Source organism: Alosa sapidissima, chromosome 3, assembly GCF_018492685.1.
Source record: "Alosa sapidissima isolate fAloSap1 chromosome 3, fAloSap1.pri, whole genome shotgun sequence".
In the NCBI taxonomy this organism is placed as follows: Eukaryota; Metazoa; Chordata; class Actinopteri; order Clupeiformes; family Clupeidae; genus Alosa; species Alosa sapidissima.
The window spans coordinates 9,027,932-9,041,932 of NC_055959.1; the positions used below are offsets into that span (position 1 = coordinate 9,027,932).

Below are 14,001 nucleotides of genomic sequence, written 5' to 3' on the forward strand. Positions count from 1 at the left end.
ACAACCATTATAGCGTAACATGAAATGCAAAATGCCTTACTTACACGTTAATTTGATCTAAATAGTAAAACATAAGATTATTGCATCAATCCACTGGCTACCTGCCTACCAACCAACTCGGTAAATCCTTCATCTGAATTTTGGATATCATGCGTCAGTACACGTCTGACCTAATAGAGGCACCGGGATATGGCTAATGTTATGGTTCGAAGGCAATTGAAAAGCTGAAACATGCATTATATTTAAATCACGACAATTTCCAAAGACTACGTTTCTTTAACTAACCTTCATTACCTTATTTCAACAAAAATGCTTTCTGTATGTGGAGAGGCAGACTAATTTTAGCTGGCTAAGGAATTCATTTCTGTAACAAACGCAAAACTGACTCCCAGGAACGCTTTATTTGGACAAAACATGCACAATTCTTTGAGAAAAGTAATTTGACCGTCAGACATGGTCTAGTTAATGCTAATGATCCGAAACATGTTTGTGAGGCGTCGACGTTGGCTAGCCTTAACTGCGCAACACCAGAGCTGCGTATTTAGCTAGCCAGCCCGCGAGCTATATCAGACAAAGTAGGCATCCCTACATAAACTATGCCGGGTTATATTATATGCAATTTCCGCCATACATATATAGTCCACTCGAGATTCGATTGAATTATCAAATGGCAAATATCTGTAAGCATTTAAATATGCATACATCCTCTGCTAACGTTTGAAAAAGTTAGCCAAGTTATATGAGCTAAAAGCTAAACAGTTGACCTTAGCTGTTATCAAAGGTACATTTCATGCATCCCTCTGTGTGAACCGAAATGGGTGCGACGTAGCTGACTAAAGCCTATCCCTGCAATCATCTCAATATTATCTAGGAGGCAAGACATCATTGCATATATTTTAGAAGTTATTTAAGACGCATTAACCATGCAGATGTACAACATAACATGTGATCAATTGATTCAGACCAACAGCTAGCCCACTATTGTGAGTTGCCGCATGCAAACACGCATAATGTTAACTCTAATCAACGTCTGCCAAAAATAAGTATGGCTGGAGAACATTAAACCCTAAAAGTGTATCGGTACTGTCGAGACTGCCCCCCACACATCGATCATTCAGTAACGTTAACATAGGTCTATGTTAATCTTTCACTTGCAACATTAGCGATGATCCCATTTCTATTTCCAATCCGATAACGTACATTTATCCTTAGCAGTGTGCTGGAGTTAAATGTTACTACAAATCACGAATGAAATTAACTCTTTAATGTTCACTTAAGTTTGATTGCAAACTGATTTCTGTTTTAATGTAGCAAGTGCTAACGTTTAGTATGCTTGCTAAAACCACTGCAATCTGGAAACCAACCCCCACTCAAGGGAAAGAGCTAAGAGCTATTCAAGGTAAGCGTCGACCAACTCGAAATGCGCACTAACCAAGCAAGAATGTTGGCGACAACATAATGTACATTGTTAAGTTACAGGCGTATATAGTATTGATCTTGCTATTTAATTAATTGCACTAGGAAACGTCAACGTTACCACTCGGGAGTAACCAATGTAAACAGCTAACTTAACGTTAGCTATCGCTAGGAGCTATCGAAACAACCAAAAACCTCACTTCGACAAGTTACCTTTTCTGTATAATCAAAACATTTCTGTTAGACAATCTCAGATAACTCTCGCACATTTCAATATTAGGTAGGTTTTCGGAGAACACGTTGCTAAAAGGTAACTTTCCACAGCAGTTTCAAGCCGACCACTGGGCAAACTACACCTAGCTCAAGATCATTGGTAAGTTCTTTTTGATAGCAGTTGCCTCAAATCAACGACACTGGGTGAAACAAAAATATTGCTGCATATTTACATACCTCTTGAAAATTAAAGTGCATCAGAGAATAAATGAAAACAGGTTGTAAGGCTGAGGAAATTCAACGCATTAGTTGAATCTAGGAGGGGAGACATTTGTCCTGCACGGTCGCCATTTTCTTCAATCGCTAACATATCCCTCCTCCCTGTACCGAGTAAGCTACAGAATAACGCAGGAAGAGCATGAGATCAGCTCAAAGACCACTTCCTCCGCCTGTTTCAAAATGGTTGCCTCCAAGAATTGACGCGGAATATTTAAAGTCCAACAACATTATTACTTTAGATATCGAAACAAATCTAGGATAACGTTAGACGGCAATGCTCCAGCGGGTACATGGACACAAAGTAACAGTCAAATCAACATAATCCCTGGGTTATTGTGTTGCATTATTTAATCTTCAGTGGCATTGGGCCTACTCCAAAGACCCCTGTGCCACCTCAGAAACATTTTCTCTTAAGTGGGAATTAACTAAAATTAGAAAGATGCCCCCCCCCCCCCCTTTGTTTAAATGATTAGGGGAGGCCCGGATTAAAATAATGCATGGCTTCCACACAACCTAAATGAGCTGAAGACCTATTATGGACCTCCTCCTTGGTTTTCCTGCAAAATTTAATAATTAGGCATATACCAAGTTATTGTATAGCCCTGGCCATAGTATCAATCATGACAATAGCAAAAACATAATATCCATGTTTTTTTCATACAATCAAATGGGTCTAATGACATGATTGATAATGTCTCTTAACACAGACTGTAGCCTACAGGCTATGTCAGGTCTCAGAGCAATGTTGTCTACTGTTTTACATTCCATATGGTCTTTCCTCTGACTTTGTAACAACAAGATCTATGTAAGAAACAAAACTGCAGACAACCTTATGCTGAATAATTACTTTAGGAAAGTATTTTATCTCAACAGTAATGTGCAAATAGTTTTGAGGTCTATGTTGGGCTATATACATGTACATGTTCCATTGCTTCTACATTGTTGAGTTGGTCATTTGACTTGTTTGTTTACAACTCAAATGTCATTGTTGAGAAAACTATTTTAGTTTAAATAGAAACTGAAGACAAAAAAAATGAACCAAAAAGTCACTAAGCAACCATAGGCAGGGCAGAGAAACCAAACAAATGGGAAACAATGTAAATACAGTCCGGCTACTGGTCTGGAATTTGCCTACGTTTTCACTTTGCAGACAAAGCAACAGCACAGTTCAAAATGGCTCAACACTGTCAACTCGTGTGCTCTTTTGAAGACAGTCATTCAGCTTGTGTTGGCAGACACTTTTGACAGTGATGACCGTTGACCTGATTCTACCACAACGACTTCATGAACTCCTGATATATAATATATATATATATATATGTTAATGTCATTTATTCTTATTTTCAACTCATTATTTTTTTGGTTAACTGGTCTACTGGTTCTACTATTATTCGTTATTTTTTCACATAATTACTGTTGAACATTAAGTTTGTAATCCATTGTCCAGTTTGACTAGAATGGTTCCCTCAGTTGACTTAGTATGCTATACTTTCACAAAAAATTGTGCATCCTCTGCCTAGATTCTTTATGAACCTCATTGCATTCCAAGCACAATTTCACTGGCATGACAGATTTAGTGTCCAGGGAAGTCAAGGGAAGCCAGAACAGATACTTGTGCATGTCCATGCAGAGTTCTAGAAGAGTCACATTCCTATGTTTGGTGCATACAAGTCCGGAAAAGAGCAGGGATACATTACAGACATATTTTAGATGTAGAGGCCCTCTGCTAAGTTATATAATATCGGCCATAGACGCAGGGTTATTAAGAACGAGATGCAACTTGCTCACTATGCTCAATCATATTGCCCAGCAAGAGGAATAGGGTGGAGTGGTTCTTATTATTCTTATATTATTATTGTACTTATATTATTGTTCATCATGTGTATGTACAAACAAATACAGCTTCAGTACCGATTGTGCAAACGCCCCCTAAAAAGCACAATGAAATAATACCATTTGTATTGTTTTTAAACTTATGACAGATGAGTAGTAATTTTCTTGGGAAATAAAACCAATCATCATACACAAGTCAGTTCTCTGAAAAAATAATATCACTTAAAATGGGGTAGAACTTTAAGTTACGACAAAATGAAAATGTGACACTGAACACATTAGATGGTGGAAGCTCTGCTGTGGGCCTTGGTGGTGTGAATGAATTTTGTATGAAGCATGAATATTGATGATTGGTGAAGAGACTGGCTCAGCAGGGGCAGCTGCATCTGTGTGTATTCCTCTCTCTCTCTTCTCTCTCTCACTATCTGTGTGTGTGTGTGTGTGAGTGTGCATTAGCAGCACTGGGACTGGGACAGAGGTCAGCATGGTCAAGCCAGTGGCCTGTTCTCCCCCCAGGCTGCAGGGACTAAGGACCCTGGGAAAATGGGCTGCTCCATTGTGCTTAGGCAGACAAGGGAAGAGGAGGGGAGCAGCTTTGCATAACAAATATGTGGCTGGGGCAGCTTCATGAGACTTCCCTCCAAGTGTGCTAGTCTCACCTAAAATATACCAACAGTGGTGGCGATGATGTACAAAAAAAGTGTAGGAGATGGAGCAGTCATGGCAAGAACCTTCTACAATTTTTTAGATTTTAAGTTCAAAACAGGTAATGGAACGAGCAATTAAATACAGGATATTTGTCATTTAAACACTTATTGGTAAGACAAGCCATTTGACCCCTCAACCATTGGACGTTCAAAAAGGAGCTGTATATACTCAAAGGCATTATGATTATGTATTCAACACACCTCTGAAAAGGCCACATATATCTCCATCCCTAACACACATTCATCTTTCTTTATTCCTTTCATCATCATCTCTACATTCATATTTCTGTAGCCTTCCAAATCCATAATATACATCACCCCCCCTCCACAAGCTATTCTCTCTGACCCAACACACCATTTTTCATTTTCTTCCCTCAGCAAGCCCAATTCTACCACAGCATCAACCCCCACCCACCCACCACTATTATATTCCATCTCAATCTGTCTCTCACCCTTCCTCATGTCCACGTCCTCAGACGGGGTGCCAGCTGTGAAATAGATTTGTTGGGGCTGAATTACACTCTGCATCCAACCAATTACCTGTCCGACCATCTTCACAGGTCGGCGTATATATCGCCGCAGAGCACGCCCATGCCTCTGAGACTCCCATTTATTTATCAAGGCAGCGAGCTCTCTGCTGAGGGATTTATCATTTTCGCACAGGCCCGGGCTCTGTCATTTACAGATGTTAATACACCAGCCACCGCTCCATCAACTGTTAACCCCTTGAGAATCAGAATAGGGGTGGGGGAGGGAGATAGGGACTCTATCATGTTCGGTATGTGGTGTAGCAACTATTTCACTTGAATGAATTTTCAATCAGTGGGCTCAGTTTGGCCATTATTTTGCATCAGATTTTGTTTGCCTTCTGTGATTTAAATGGCCTGGGTATGAGGAGACGCCTCTCTCCATAGCCGCTACCTAATGACTCCAAGCAACCAACAATGCAACGATGTCCTTCAGGAGTCCTTCATAACCTAACCAGATTTTTGCATTTGCGTATGATTGTTCAGACAGAGGGCTTGGCCAATGTCTCCCTGCTTATGTTCCTTTGCACCAGGCCTTGAAATGCAAATATAGTTTCTATGTGCATGACTTAGTCCTTAAAGATAATCCTTGAGATTTAAATGATGTAGTATTTAGGTTAGCCTTACTTTGTTAAAGCAGTTAGAAGACCAGGGCCAAAATTAAAGTCATTTCACAGACCTGCTGTTGCTCTACATTTTAATGTGCAAAAGGGGAGTAATACCGCCATTCACTGAATGTGATGGAATAACTGCATTGCCCCATGCTATATACAGTATTTGGATGATAGAAATATAGATGGCAGAGTGGCTCCTTAATTGTCTTTACCTTCTCCTCAACTACTGTCATCTATGCAAATCAACAGTCACGAGGCCATCCTCAAATACATCTTTTTGTCATTCAAATATGCAATTCATATTTAACACAGACACCCCTTGCATGGTGTGTCTCAAACTTTTGGGGGGCAGATGACTTTCATTTGCATGTGCAAACCCCACCTCCTGCTCAATAATTCACAACCTCATCTCTCTCTCTCTCTCTCTCCCCCTTTTCTCACCTCCTGCACAAAGAATGCATCATGCATCTAAATTCACGTCAGGAAGCTCCTTCACCCAATGGCACCCCAGGCCTTCTCTCCTCGCCTGGAACCTCTGCTGAGTTAAAATTACTAAGCACAAGTGTATGTGTGAATTTCAAAGTCAGAGTACCTGAGGCGCTGGTGATTCACCATGGCGCCTGGCTCTCCAACACTACGGCAGAAGCTCAGGGAAGAAAATAAAATGGGGCCCACGGTGAAATTCACATTTAATCGAATCACGTTTAATGGAATCACCAACTGCCTCTGTTTTGTGTGAGTTTTTTATTGTTTTTTATCATGGCAGGTTGGAGGCGTTTCCGTGTCTGTGCATTTGTGCCTCTCTGTTGTCAATGCCCTACAAGTCTGTGTGTGTGTGTGTGTGTGTGTGTGTGTGTGTGTGTGCATGTATTGGAGTTTGTGAAACTCAGTAATATGTCAAATAGTGTGAGAAGTGGTCTCTGAAGCAAATGTAAAGTTAATGTACAGAAAATTGATTTAGTCATAGCTCTTTTTCCTCCATTTATTTCCAGTCCTAACAAATGACAAAATGATGTGTTGCACAAAATGTAAGCCCAACTCCAGGTGCTCTAAAGTGGTCAACAGCACTTGGATCAATTTATGAGGTAGAGAAAGGTGAGCAGAGGAAACATTTGTCTTTCAGACTAAGTAAATGAAACATCCTTGAATTATAACAATGTTTTCTTCTATTTTTTTGTCAATTTACCATCTATCTAGAACACCCTGGCAAACACACACGCACACACACACGCACACACACACGCACACACACACACACTTCACCTTGGAATGTATAAAACTCAGAGCTTGTGCTTTTGGAGGTTTATAATGGTGTGTGTGTGTGTAAATGAGAGAGAGAGACGAGTTGTGGGAGGAGAGTACGAATCTGCGGGTCTCTTTGGGGACTCTAATAATGGCTTTATACGGCCGCCCTTAACCCCAGCTCTAATGAGCCATCCAGCTGCCTTCCGGCGCCTTGGAAACCTCCCAGAGACAGACACAAGTCCGACTCCTCTCCTCTCTCAGCATCTCCCAGCCCCAGAGCCTATAATGGCACATGGGCTCCATACATATGCAATTATTCAGAAGAGAGGCATAAATATCGGAGCCTCTGCAATCAAGCTGCAGCAGCGAGCAGGTCAATCCACGCTGACCTGATCATTCCCGATTTTGAATGAGGAGGGAGGGGATAGGATGCAAATGAGAATGAGAGAGCTTTGAGTGTCTATGTGTCTGATCTGTGGGTGAGAGAGAGTGTATGTATGTGTGTGTGTGTGTGTGTGTGTGTGAGAGAGAGAGAGAGAGAGAGAGAGAGAGAGAGAGTATGTATGCATTTTTGTGTGTGTGTGTGTGTGTGTGTAGGAGAGAGAGATAGTGTATGTATATCTGTATTTGTGTGTCTTGAAGAGAATAAGAAGAGGTGACATTAAGGTGCATTGACAATTAAAGGAGTGTGCATGCTAAATCGTTTTGTCTTGCTCTTTTCACTTATTTGCTATCCTCACAGCAATCCATTGATTAGAAAGGGGCCTGAGGGAGTCTGCTGAGCCTTACAAATATATGAATACTTAATAATGTGTTTGGGCAGTGGCGTCTATAAATCTTTTATTAACGGCGCAATGCATTACCCTGTGTGTGACTCTCTCCTTCTAGGTGCTTGAATATGGTGTCAGGTAGCCTCTGGACTACGACAAAGGCATAGAAAGATACCTTCATTTTCCATCTGCCCAGTACAAACCCCTATACAAAGGCAGTGTGTTGCACAGGGTAAAAAAGTAGTCAGTAGCCAATCTTTGAGATGATCAGTGTCACAGACACCCCTGCCCCCATGGCCGCAGCTAGCTGAATGAATACGTCTTAACATTTCTGGGATTCCTCTGTGAGCTGGTGAGGCCTGTCGTTAACAACATTCGTCTTATTCAAATCATCTGACTGGCTTGGACGAGGCTGCCTCACCTTTGAAGTGCATAAATAGCTCACTGTGGCCTAGTGGAGACTTGGCTGACGCTGAGGGGACTAGCACAAAGAGGCCCAGGGTAAACAGGAAGGAGTTTAAACATCAGCCCTACCAACCACCTATTCCATGTATTCAACAATGTCACAGTGTGCACACTATAAATCACAATGCCAACAAATTGGGTAACTGCTTGCTTGCTTGTGGGTGGTTTGATGCTGTGCAATAGGTATCATAAGGCTGAAGCCCTGACTGGCTTTGTGGATTGTGGACAGGAAAGACATAGGAGCAATAGCAAAGCTTAATTTTATTCATCAGGGGAGACTTTCACACTCCTAGAACATGTGTAACTTACTCAGTTATATAGGAGTTCACGATTCATTATTCTACAAGGATATTCGGTGTGCCCTGAAATACTGAAAAGTCCGCAGGCAACAGAGAACAAAGACTGAGACGTATTGCAGCGAGCCGAATTGATAGATAAAAAAAAAACGTACAATATGGTGGGGTGGTGGGGTCCACTGGAGGGACACATTCAGAGGGGGATCTTGAGCGGCTAATGGTGAGGAGACACACTGAGAGGGTGGAGATGGTGGGGGTAGACACTACCCTGGCACCTCGCCAACTTCTCATTACGGCGGAACGCGCGCGTGTGGTTGGGCCAGCCAATGTGACGGCTGTTACCGGGGCAACGGCAGAACGGGCCCCCAAGATGCAATGTATCATGTCTGACCAGATAAACTAGATCCTCTCTTCACAGTTGAGAAGTGTGAGTGGCGAAGGAGGAAGAGACAGGACTGAACACTGTGTGTGTGTGTGTGTGTGTGTGTGTGTGTGTGTGTGTGAGAAGTGATGGACAGGTGGGGAAGTTGAAGGCACTGCAGAAAAAATTGGCATGACAGCTTCAGAGGTTCTCGCACTGGTTTCTTATCACCAACTGATGGCCATTTAAATGCTCATTCCGCCAGATGATTGATTGAATTCAGGAATGTATGGGACTATCAGCACTGTTGGCGGCAAGTCTGAAAAACACTCAGATTGAAAACCAGCATCATTCATTCATTGCTGTCACTAGTGTTTCTTACCGTTTTAGAGTTTTTACTCTAAGATTTCCATTTCAGACCCTTACAATCACAGTACATTTAAGGACGACGTACAAATTAAAAATGTTTTGGTTGTCTGCAAATACACTGACAAAGTAAGAAAAAGCTAAGTAAGAGTAAATACACAGTGGATTCATGTTCCATGTTTTTTTTTCTCTGCTGTTTATTAGCAAAACATGCCATCCACTTTGTGACAATTTCCATGAGATATTTGACATTATTACTTTAATTGGGCATTATATTTGTACCAAGCCACTAAAGCTGGTTCCATTAAACCTTCAGTGGGCTGTCCAATTCCTTGTTACCGTAGTTATCCTGTGGTCACAGCTTGGTTTAGCTAATGACAGAGGAAAGCATGTGGATTAATCTGAGATCGACACACACACACAATGGGCCTCAGTCACAGCAGATGTTTTCTAAATACACAACGATCAGTCCCCTTCGTTACATTCAGTCAGTGGCATACTGCATTCCCATTGGGATAGGCTAACCTGGGAATACTGGATCCCAGCTTAAAGAAGCACTGTCCAACACTGTGTGGTACAAATAGGTTGGTCAATGGACACTGGCTTACTAAGCATAACAAAAGCAATGATTCAAGCATGTTTGGTGTTTACTGATGTCTCATTTTGTTAATGAAGAGGGTGACTCTTAATTTGACTCTTGGGACATTTTGGGTAATTGCTCTCAGGTGACATGTTGGGTTTGTCACCTCAGATCTCTGTGTCTCCACCATTTTTGTATTTTAAGTGTAACCCAGAAATGAGGCAGTAACTCAATGCACCTGCAAGTTTAACAATTATGTTTGTGATCAGACATGCTTTTGGATAGTGGGTTTTACACAGACACATTTATGCCTCCCTACAAGTGTGTGTGTGTGTGTGTGTGTGTGTGTGTGTGTGTGTGTGTGTGTGTGTGCGCAAACATCTGCACCATGTTGGAGGTAATTAGAAGGTCTGCAGCAGTGGACCAGGGAGATGCTGCAGCACAGTACTAGGGAATTAACTTATTCATGTGAAGACAGAAGTGGATCGCGTTCCAATCCCCCAAACCTCATAGAGAGCCGCAGCCACACGTCCACCGCACCAAAGCTCATTTTCAACCACAGCCAGTGGTTTTAATAATGCAACGCTACTAAACCAACTGCAAAGCCAAAACAAAGAGAGGATGTGCTGCTAGTCAAGCCAACATCTGATCCATGCTGACCAACGACACCCATCTGTTGTGCAACAGCATTCATGCCACTGGCAACATACCTGTGGGTCCTCAGTGGGACAACTTAAGTGCACTATGAATAGCATGCAGACAGATATTACAGAGCCAGAAAAAGCGTGATAAATTGTTTGTGATGACATCCCACTGGACTTACCCGTTGAACGCTCAATAACCGGTGGATAAAGATCTCCGCTTCCCGCACACTTTGAGGAGGCACAATTGTTTTTCTTTCTCTAAAACAGAAAGGAAAGTTGTGTTCAAGCCAACAACCCAAACAGGTCTGAAAAATGCTGGATATGGTGGTAGTCTGCTGCACCACAGAATGTCCTCAACACAACACTTCATCTGGCCTGTCCGCCTGTCAGGACCTAGGCGTGTGACATGCTACAATTGGCCACTTTGGGACAAGTAGTGTGGTGTTGCGGTCACTTTGGACAGAGAGCAAGATACAGAGAGAGAGAGAGAGAGAGCGCATGTGTGCAGGGTAACCAGGTAGAGGTCAGAGCTAAGAGGTCTGGCCACCTGCTGGGCTTCTGTGATTATGGCTGCCCTCTCTGTGCCAGTCAACAAAAAGCACACAGGATCCTACTTGTATGACATCAGCATGTTCTTTGCTTAGTCTCACTTTGACATATTTTTGTCAGTTTTGTGACCTTCATGATTATCTTGTTTTGCACTATGATGACTGTTTTCAGTGTTTTCGTACTTGAGTTTGAGTATGAAAAATACATGTATGTTAAATATTAAGGGGTTTCACCAGAATGATGGAACATCTTGAGGTGATTCATTTGTTTGATGAATCACCAAAGCCAAGCTGCTGTAACAATACAAAGTGTTTTGTATACTATTTGAAATATGGATAGTGACAACTGCAAATGATCACAGACAAGACATTCTGATTAGTACATCAACAGTAAACAAAACCTGGTTTAAGGCCATCTCTGTTTTTGGTAAATATGAAACACAGCTTCGTCTTCTCTGGCAGAGCTTAGTGTTTTCATACAGCCTGATGCTGAGATGAACACAGATGCAGCAAACAACTGTTCTCTCTTAACAACCGTCTCGAGGAAACATGTATTACTCATTCATCATAGCAGCTTTAATGGGTGTGTGTGTGTGTGTCTGTCTGTGTCTGTGTGTGTGTGCAACCAAGTGTGAATGACTGCACTGGTGAACTAAATGTATAAGTTTGTGGCTCCTTGTGTGTGTGTAAAGGGCGTCAGTGTTTGTGTTTTGATTTTGTTCTTTAGTCTTTAGACTTTAATGCATTTGTATGGCTAGGGAGTGTGTGTGTGTCTGTGTGTGTGTGCAACCAAGTGTGAATGATTGCACTGGTGAACTAAATGTATAAGTTTGTGGCTCCTTGTGTGTGTGTAAAGGGCGTCAGTGTTTGTGTTTTGATTTTGTTCTTTAGTCTTTAGACTTTAATGCATTTGTATGGCTAGGGAGTGTGTGTGTGTATGTGTGTGTGTGTGTGTGTGTGTGTGTGTGTGTGTTAAAGTGTATCTAAATCTATGTGTGGTGTACACGTTGGTGTCAGCACAAGGGACTCCTCTCTGTGCTGCCTGCATGCCCAGTCACAGTCTGAATGCACTGGCTCTTGGTTTCTTATCTCCTGTTTCAATTACGTTCATGGAAGCACCACGGCTCGCTAATTATGAATGAATGAGATTGAATGGGAATGAACTGTGACTGCATGAATGGGGACATACCGTTGTTACATAATAATTATCTGAAACTTCAACCCCCCCCACCCAAGTAGGGGGCCACTGGAGCCTCTAGAAGACAATACTGCCGACAGCAAATGTAGTAATTAATTATCTTATTTAGCGCCTGTTGGGGCGTAATAAGCTGTGATAATGGCAACCGCCTTATTTGCAGGCCTCAGACAGCCGCGAACGTTCCCTCTTCTAATGAGAAGCTTCCTTTATCCCTCTCCTCCTTTTGTCTTCCTTCTCTCTCCTCTCTTTTGTTTTCGATTGTTCGTGGAGCGGCTTGATCTGTCACTGCACCCCACGAGCTGCTGTCAGTGGCACGTGTTTACCTGCTCTCAGACGCGGTCTGGGTGCCTGCTGCCTCTGTGCGTCTGAGCGTCTGCTCGGGTGCACAGGGACCGCTTGCCGACACAAGACACAGACACTAGCGAGGGTGTTTTTTTAGCGTGAAGCAGAGCAGCCTGTGATGGACGCACACCGTTTGCGAGCCCTAATACAAATACGTGGCAACGTTCCACTAGCGGCGGCTTTAGTGTGCACCCCTGCACAGGCTCCACAACAGCCCAGCAGCCCTGCCTGACCGCCTGCCTGCCTGAATGCGTTATCTGGATTTAGCTGTAGCTGCGCTCCAAACAAAGTTAATTGAGGGAAATGTTTGGAATCCCCCTGGGCGGCCATCCCTGGAGAGCCTGTCAGGTCAGTCTAGACAGAGAGATAGATGGAGGATGGTTTAGTAGCGTTGCATTAACACGATTCTCAAAAAGAAAAGGAGTGTTTTACGACAAAAAGAAAATCATAGCGAGAGACTTATCATATATTTTTTTTTTGCCTGCCTGCCTGGCTCCTTTATGATTCGGTAATGTTTTTTGTTTTGTTTTTTTGTTTGTTTGTGGCTGGCAGAGTTTAAAAACCCCCAAGCAAAACCCCAAACAAAACAAACAAAAGCAGGCTTTTAATTTGCCACATATTTCCCCCTTAACCCACAATCTCTCTATGGACAGAGGACCACTCTTCAAGCCCCGGCACACGCACACGCTATGGACAATGGGAAGACAAAGCAGAGGCTAATTATGTATGTGGTTAGATGGGGCCCTGGATAAGAGCTCCCCCTAAAAATGGAGTGTACGACGAATAGGACAAAGTAGTGGGACAAAAAATGGCAGTGGAGGGGGGTTAATTAGGAAATGGGCTTCAAAGTGCTTTCTGATGTGCTTTATCTATTATGTCCATTAGCACATAGAAAGAGTTGAGGGCTTTATCACTGCTGTCAGTGAGAGGTTTTTTTTTCCATTTAATCAAAACAGTGTGCCATATTCAATTACCCAGATAAAACAAACAAAAAAAATATGTTCATGATGACATCATGATAACAATACCATGCTCCAGTAGATAACTAATTCCAAATATCACTGTTAGTAAGTCTGTCACTGAAATTGGACTAAACCTGGGTTGAACTGTGTCATTGACTGTAGTGGGGAAAACGTATAAGGCATTATGACAGAGCATCAGCAAGCATGGCAACAATTCAATGTTCAAAAATGCCTCCTGAGCTGAAACTTGGCCAAAGGAATGACCCCACTTCTCTCTCTAGGGACAAGTCCAGACGAGACCCAGAGGACAGACCAGATCAGAGGGCCAGCAGCAGAGGCAGCAGCAGAGGAGCTCACTCGCCTGCTGACTCATCTCAGTCAGGGGCCACCAACCATTTGGGATATTGCCTTCATCGCGCCTCTCCACTCACCACTGCCCCCAGAATGGCCCTTTGGCAGTCATTTGCCTATTTGTCACTAGGAAGGAGCCTAATTGAGAAAGAAGTCTTATCAGTCCCAAATTGTGTTGAGTGAGACTTTACCCACCACACCCCCACCCACTGGCCTGCTCTGTGGAGTAAGGGCTCAACACCTCAGTAGTAGACACTGGCTTGCTGGGTCAACTGGCTGACTCC

At 42.7% G+C, this 14,001-nt stretch overlaps 1 protein-coding gene and 1 long non-coding RNA gene across 7 annotated transcripts in view; one reads left to right on the plus strand and one right to left on the minus strand.

Moving 5' to 3' along the window:
• LOC121704606 (trinucleotide repeat-containing gene 6A protein-like) overlaps nt 1-14,001 on the minus strand; it is a 60,088-nt gene that overhangs the window by 32,465 nt on the left and 13,622 nt on the right. For 3 of the 6 annotated variants that reach the window (XM_042084988.1, XM_042084982.1, XM_042084983.1), the window contains exon 1: nt 1,867-2,063. The gene's annotated coding sequence lies outside the window, so the exon portion shown is untranslated. Of the gene's footprint in view, nt 1-161; nt 167-1,866; nt 2,067-10,495; nt 10,575-14,001 lie in introns of those variants that run through there. The other 3 variants (XM_042084984.1, XM_042084989.1, XM_042084990.1) reach the window with 3 other exon arrangements.
• LOC121704627 overlaps nt 1,360-14,001 on the plus strand; it is a 15,329-nt gene continuing 2,687 nt past the window's right edge. Inside the window, exons 1-3 of the long non-coding RNA XR_006030599.1 lie at nt 1,360-1,399; nt 1,697-1,789; nt 13,648-14,001. The exon at nt 13,648-14,001 is cut by the window's right edge and continues 2,687 nt beyond it. This is a non-coding gene — a long non-coding RNA (uncharacterized LOC121704627). The remainder of the gene's footprint in view (nt 1,400-1,696; nt 1,790-13,647) is intronic.